Source organism: Miniopterus schreibersii (genome assembly GCF_964146895.1).
Source record: "Miniopterus schreibersii genome assembly, chromosome: 6".
In the NCBI taxonomy this organism is placed as follows: Eukaryota; Metazoa; Chordata; class Mammalia; order Chiroptera; family Miniopteridae; genus Miniopterus; species Miniopterus schreibersii.
In genome coordinates, this window is record NC_138107.1 from 72,113,461 (window position 1) to 72,121,124 (window position 7,664).

Below are 7,664 nucleotides of genomic sequence, written 5' to 3' on the forward strand. Positions count from 1 at the left end.
CAAACACAGAGCCTCAAAGATCATTTCAATATTTTAAATGATTATGTAAGTTAAAAACTGATACATTTTTAGTTTTATGAAAGCCTAGTAGACATAGGCATAATGTGATTCTAAAGTTTTAGAAAGGAAAGTAATCTCTAATTATAATTTGTTCCCAGAGGCAAATATGGCCAACTTTATGACATGAGGCCCAGAAATGCCTTGTTTCTAGAATCAGGGTCCTTTCTAAAGCTCTTAGAAAATACAGGGTTCTGTCAGGTGTTTGTCTTTCCTGATCTTGTCTAATGCCTAATATCTTCCATACACAATTTACTAGTCACATGATTTAAAAGAAATTCCCCAATTCACTAAATACTCAAAAAGATTCTTTTTTTTTTTTAATTACTAGATACCCTAGTATGTTGGGGGAAGGTGGGAAGTGATTATGATTAAAATATAATATACCATTTAATTCTGAATACCCATAAATATTTTCTTCAAAACAAACAAATTCTGAATCCCTGGGCACACTGTCTTGAAAATCAACTTTAAAAATTAAAATAAGCCCTGGCCAGTATGGCTCAGTTGATTAGGTGTCCTCCTATGCACCAAGAGTTTGCAGATTCAATTCCTAGTCAGGGCACATGCCCCAATTTCAGGCTCAATCCCCAGTAAGGAGCACGCAGGAGGCAGGTGACTGATGTTCCATTCTCACATCGATGTTCCTCTCTCTCTCTTCCTCTCTCTCTAAAAATCAATAAAAAATCTTTTAAAAAATATTTTTAAAAAAACTCTTAACACCAACGATTATCTTCCTATTTTTCACAGTTTTCTTTCCTGGACTATAGATATGTTTACTGGTATTAAAACATCTCTGTTCAGTGGAATATTGAGAAAGTTTTAATATGGGTTATATAGAGATGAATAATACATGGTCCCTGACCTCAAGAAGCTCACCATCAACTACATGGTAGAGACACATAAATTGCATTATACTGTGTGCATTGATCAACCATAGGAACCAAACAGCCCGGTGAGAGGAGGTGGGGGCAGAAAGACAGCATCAAGGAAAGCTGCTTGGAGGAGAGGACACATGAACTGATCTTCAAAGGATGAGTGAATATTATCCAAGCAGAGACCAAAATTCTTTTCTGACTTTCAGGTTACCTGGGTTCTAGCTTTGCTGCCTTCATCAGTCTTGCCTCTTCCTACCTCTCTCTGCTTCAGCACCTCTTGGCATTCTTAGCCTCTTTGGCATTCCTTCATGTTTAAGGACCCTCTGGAATGCTCTTCCCGATGTCTGAAGCTTCCCTCTACACCAGGTTAATTCTTGTCAATCCTTCGTAGTTCACTCACACATTAGTTTCTCTAGAAAGCCTTCCTTAGGAGCCCTTTGTATGTTCCCCAACACTCTACACTTAGCCGATGTTGCATTTGTCATCATTTTAATGAATAATGAATTGTGTAGATGGTTGTTCACTTTATGTTTCCCCTGCAAAAACATAAGCTCCATGAAAGCAGGTACCCACATGTATCATTTTTAACTCTGTATACTTAGCATAGGTTAACACACAGGGTAGACATTCAATGGCTATTTCATGGTGCAACTGCCTGGGCAAGAGATGATGAGAACCTGAATAGTGGAAGGTAAGGGGGGGAGGGGGGAGATCCTAGAAATAACTATAAGATGCATATTGGTACAGCTGGGTCATATATTTGATGGGGTTGGAGGGAAAGTCGAAGTAAAAGATAACTCATGGATTTACTGTCTCACTCATCATGTTGGCTTGTCAATCACTGAACAATAGTGCCTTATAGCCTTCTGTAGTATTTCATTTAAAACACACCCCACAGAAATTTATTTATTGCTTTTGATGTTTCACATGGAGATTTGAGAGTTATATGTAAAGTTATATATTAAAAGGTGAGTCTTTAGACCGAGGCACCCTATCTTTGCTTTGGTCCAGACCCAAACATTTGGTGACCCGACAACCTCCTGGCTGTGACTAGTAATCGTGAAGGAATTTATAATAATCATGACACACAGTGTGGAGGGGACGTAGAGTGACGTTCTATGGAAACTGTCCCCTTTCCACCCTATCCACTCTCTCATTTCTTCTTTCCTCTTTCTCTATGCTCCCAGGGTCCCCACCTCTGCCTAGGAGACAGCTAAGGTGTGAGGTTTTGACTTTGTCTGAAATGTGCAACAGGGTCTTTGCACTTTCCCACCAAGTTTCATGTAAAGAAGACTTACAGTTTCTCCTTTCCCTTCCTGAACCGTAGGGCCTTCTCAACCAGGAATGAGTACAGAATGGGATCACTTAAAGTCTACTGCAGTTTATTAGTTTGTATCTAGAGAAAGACTGAATAGAAGTTGAGGCTGGAAGTTAATGGATTACACTACATTTTCAAGTATCTCAAACACTTCTTCCCAATCCATACCTTTGCCCTCAAACCACCTACAGTAGCTCTAGTATTTGTGGTTTAAATATATTTAAAGCTATTTTGGTCAGGAACTTGAATTCCAAGGAAAGGTGTCCATCTTTGGAAGAGCAATTTTTCACATAATAGGTGGCTTCTCCAAGTTTTCACAGCCTAATACATGATCATAGAAGGAATTTCAGTAAACATTTATATAACTAGAGAAATATACGAAATATGAGGCATATTGCCTTAAGTGGAAGAAATCTGACTTGCCTTTCAGGGCTCTAGGTATAACCACAGTTTACTTAAGTGGAAAGAATTTGTGTGTTTGACGCAATTGATAAAGAAAACACTGGAATGCTCTTAAATCCCTGAGCATCTTGGTTCCAGAGTACAGAAATCACATTGAATTGTCTGATCTTATCTATCAGCTGAGTCTATCGGCTGAGAACCACCTGGTGCCGATTCTACTTTGTTGCTGTAATTGCACATGCACACTCTTCTCTCTCTATCTCAATTTCTCTCTCTATCTCAATTTCTCTCTCTTTCTCTCCCCGCCCCCCATTTCTCTCTCTCCTTTTTTCCTCTCAAATGTTTCCTTATGTTTTCTTTTTTCAAACATTCAATACTTCTTATTGGAACATGTTCATGAATACAAAGGCTACCGATCAGTGATGGAACATACAGCCTAAGACATGTAAGACACCTTCGCTGTACAGGGCCTTATGTGATGTCCAAGTTGAAGGTAACCACAGCCATGCCTTGGATTAACGAAACAAGCACACGCAAAGAGGCTTAGCAGCAAAGTTGTATAACTGTGCCTGTGGGCCTGGAGGCAGACTCCTCTTACCAAAGCTCTACTTAGATTAAATGATGAGGTTCAAGGTTCACATTACATAACAATATGTTCCTTCGGTACAAAATATTAGTGACACACTTCACTTACACAGTGATATTTTATATGCTTGGCACCAGCTGGCATGGCACAGTGCTGATTCTAAGAGTGTCACCGATCAACAATGGAAAATGCTGTGCCTGACACACACGCCGCCACCCAGCCCTGCTGTTCTATTATGTAATTCACTCTTACTTTGGAGGCACGGATCATCTCAAAGTTCCTCCAACTTTGACTTTGCTCCACTGATGCAGCAAGTTTCAATGACCCTGTTTTTTCCAGGTCAGCCCTGCTGAGAAGTTCTGCTCTCCCTGATCTTTGGCCAACAGCAAGGAGTTCAGGCTGTTCGTTGAAATTGTGATCATAGCTCATATTAAATCAGAGTAGTATTCCCAGACGCAAACCCATCATTGCCCTGCCTCCACATTTTCAGAAGGCCACCGTGGAGAAACTCAATCAATGGAAACTATCAAAAATAAGTGCATGTGACAGCCTCTCTATTCATTTACATGCATCTTCAGGCTGCTTTTGCTGCATATGTTGTCTTGTTTCACTGGGATAAGGGGATTCCACATAAGTTTGCCTCGCAGCCCTTCTCCCCACCATGTCCCCAGCATAAACGCAATGAGACTAAGAGTCAAGTAGCTAACAGAGGGAGAAGCGTATTTGGGGCATGGTAAGTTCCGGGTGGCATTGCCAGGTTTTTTCTTGCTATCTCATCAGTTATTCTATCTTCTTCCTGAGAATAAGTAGAATAAGAACATAACCCAAAATAAAATTCTTCTCTATTAGACAATTCATTAACATAGACACTATGTATACGTATATGAATATATAATGAATATATGTGAGATATATGTATCAGGAAATGTCAGTTTGATATTTCTGCAGAATAAACCCCTGGCCCATTCAAAGGGATAGTAAAGGGTAGTAATCTCTGGATGATAATCCCATTGTGACAGAATAAACACAAGATGTTGCAGTTACCCAGCCTATATGTGGAAGAACATTTACCCTGTTTTCCCAGCAGGCAAAGGTAAATATTAATATTCACCCATCCTCGACTGCCCACTTGCTACTCTGAGCATATTTGGTAAAGACGGTTGCAATTTTCAAAAAAGTTTATAGCCATAAAAGAGCTGCAAAGTGATTTGCTTGCATTGAAATCAAACCTGTAAATGCTAACTGGCCCTCAATAAAATAAAACCCCAAACCTTGCAGTGCTATGTCCCAAAGGTCAACTACTGAAAGTCCAGGCCTAACACTCTAGAGGACTCATGAAGCCACCCTAGCAAATCACTCAGAAGGAAGCCAGAAATATTGAGCACATCCCAGATTCTTGCATCACAAGGATTACACTTCTCTCTTTATTTCTGGGGTTCTTTATGAAAGACCAGACAATCATATCAGGGATGTCAATTTTCCTCTTTCTTAGGGGAAGTTGCTTGTTCTCAGAATCATAGGATCGAAGCGTGGGCAGGGACCAGAAAAGCCATGGAGCCCCACACTTTATCTAAAATATCAGTTGCATCTTGATCACATGCAAGAAGCATCACCTGCTCTTAGCCTTAGTCACCTAGCAGCAAGCAATGCAGCCACATCCTGATGTTGTCCATTCCATTCGTGGACAAGTCAGTTTGATGGAAAGTTCTGTATTTTGAATGTGACTTTAGAAGTCCTAAGCATTAAAAAGATTACAGTGCTTCCTGCCTTTCAGGCAATATGTAATTCTAAATTTTTTTTTTTTTAAAAGGAATTGAAAAATAAGATAACAAAATTTAGTTGAAAATTTCCTCATAATGAAAAAAAAAAAATGTTTTCTTTTAAATTTCAAGTGCCAAATTACTTTTTAAAAAACATTATTTAATTTCCTTTTGGCCTTGGACGGCCTGCTCTCCAGTGTCCTACGCTGATGCTTAGTTTGCCCGTGGGAAATCCATCATGGCCCCTTAGGTCTCCCTTTCTTTATCCTAAGCATTCTTCTTTCACTGTTCCTCAGAGATCGTGGTTTCCAGAGCTCCCACCTCTGCCTTCTAGTTGTGCTCCGGTTTAGCACTGTCCTCTTTCCTACTCTCAATATGTTGGGCTCAGCTTGGATTCTGACCGCCCTTGTTCTGCACATGGCACTTCACCCAAGAAATGCCCTCCTTGGATGTGGGGTGAAGTGAATCAATGGGGGGGGTGGGTAGGGGGAAAGAGGATATCTGTAATACTTTCAACAATAAAGGTAAATAATAAAAATAAAAATAAAAAGGAATGCTCTCCCTAACTCTATAGCAGTGACTCACTGAGTACATAGTTAACCAAACCTCTAACTTGTATTTTTTTCCAAGCATTCACCCTTCTGCCTAACAATACCTTTTTGCAAATTAGGAAGAGGCACCCTCTCTGGATGGACAGAGCCCCTGCCCAGGCCCTGGGATACAATCTGCTTAAACCCAGCGGTAGGCCTTGCAACAGCCCACCCCTCCTGTGTTTGTGTTGCTAATTTTTCTGGAACTAAGGGCATCCTTCATATATCTCCCTTTTACATTTTATCTTGTTAGATTTGGTCTATTGTTCCACCCTGTCAAGCTATTTTAGGTTCCAACTTACTTGCCCTCCCACCCAGCTGCAGAGTCATCAGGACACCAAGAGCTGCTTAATCAGCCGGCTCAGTGGCCCTATCGAAAAGGAAGTGAGGTCTGTCAGGGGACTTCTTGTTCATTTCACTCTGACTTGAATGATCACCTACCTCTTCCCTTTCTGTGGGCTCATGATGACAATCTATTGCAAAGTTTTGTCAGTATCAATATCAAATTTTGTATCTTGTGATCTGAGGAGTCTCAATTTATTCCCTTTTCTAAAAACTAGGACATTTTCCCATCCCCATCGAGCCTCAGGGTTCATTTCCCATGCTCCACAATTTCTCCACCGTCACTGACGGAAATTTTCATCTGAAATTGCACAGTCAGGGGGACAGATCTCCTGAAATTGCTTTTGAAGTAGATTAACTGGGGAATTTATAAATAAATGGAAAAATTGCTATGATACAGGTTTTTTCTTTCTTTTTTTTTTTTTTTTTTTTTACTGCTGTTTAGAAATACCTTTATTCACCTTTTTCAGGAAGGGCAAACTGTTACCTTTAGCTTAATGCAGGATTGTTTTTTAATGCAACAATAAAATTCCAGCAACTACAAAAACAGTGATTTTTAAATATATTTATAATTTTTTTTATTTCTTTTCATTTTTGCCATATTTTTTTCCCATCTGGGAACCTGAAACTATTTTTTTTAAATCCTCACCTGAGGATATGCCTTTTCATCTATTAGAGAAGGAGATGAAAGGAGAGGGAGACAGAAAGAGAAACATAAGTGTGAGAGAGAAACATTAACTGGTTGCCTCATGCATGTTCCCTGACCTGGGATCAAACCCACAACCCTTTGGTGCATGGGATGACGCTCTAACCAATGAGCCACACTGGCCAGGGCCTCAAACTATTTTTTTTAATGTAATTAGTATTCTACTTTGTACATGGATTTGAATTTCAGTACAGGAATTTTATTTGTACTTATCAGTCAATTGTTTTAAATCTATATTTTAACTAGTATCCAAAGAATAGATACACTAAGCTTTTTAGGTCAAAATTGTATCGCTAGATGAAAAATCCAGTGTCTACTTAGCATTGCTTCTGATCGGCATAAGGAAAAATGTGATGGAGATAGATTTTTTTCCACAGATAAGCTCTTTCAGAAAGTATACCTACGGGTAGAAGCCATTTCAACCAGAAAACTTATTTTCCACACTTACATTGCCAAAAGCCATATCATCCTATCTTCTTATTTCTCTGATTGCCCAAGTTGCCTAAATAAGAAATTGCGGGCATCTGCCCGCACCTCGTATAGTCAAAGGTGTCTCAGCTAATTTGGTTTGCACAGGAACTGCCACTTTAGTGGAAACAAGAAGCCAAAGGAAGGGACCTGCAGTTCACACAGGGAAGGACCCCCCTTTTTCAGAGCTGATGTGCGGTGGACACTCCAGCCTAACCTAGGATTGAGAAGTGAAAATAGGGCACAGCAGCTAGAATATCTGGGAAAGGCCTGTGAATTAGAACAGAACTAGACAAAGGAGAAGCAGCACTTTCACCTAATTAGTCCAAGGAATATGAAACTTCTCTACTCTTGTTAATGATATCATCAGGCAATGTTTTCTGAACGCTTAAACTGTTTTAGGCACAAAGCTAACTTCATTACATTTTACACATGTGATCCTAATAAATTCTCATCATGGCAATTTCAGGAAAGCACAATATAATCCCCATTTTACAGATGAGAAAACTGAGAGGTTAGGTAACTTGCTTGAGATCAGACAGCTAGTAAGGGTCAAA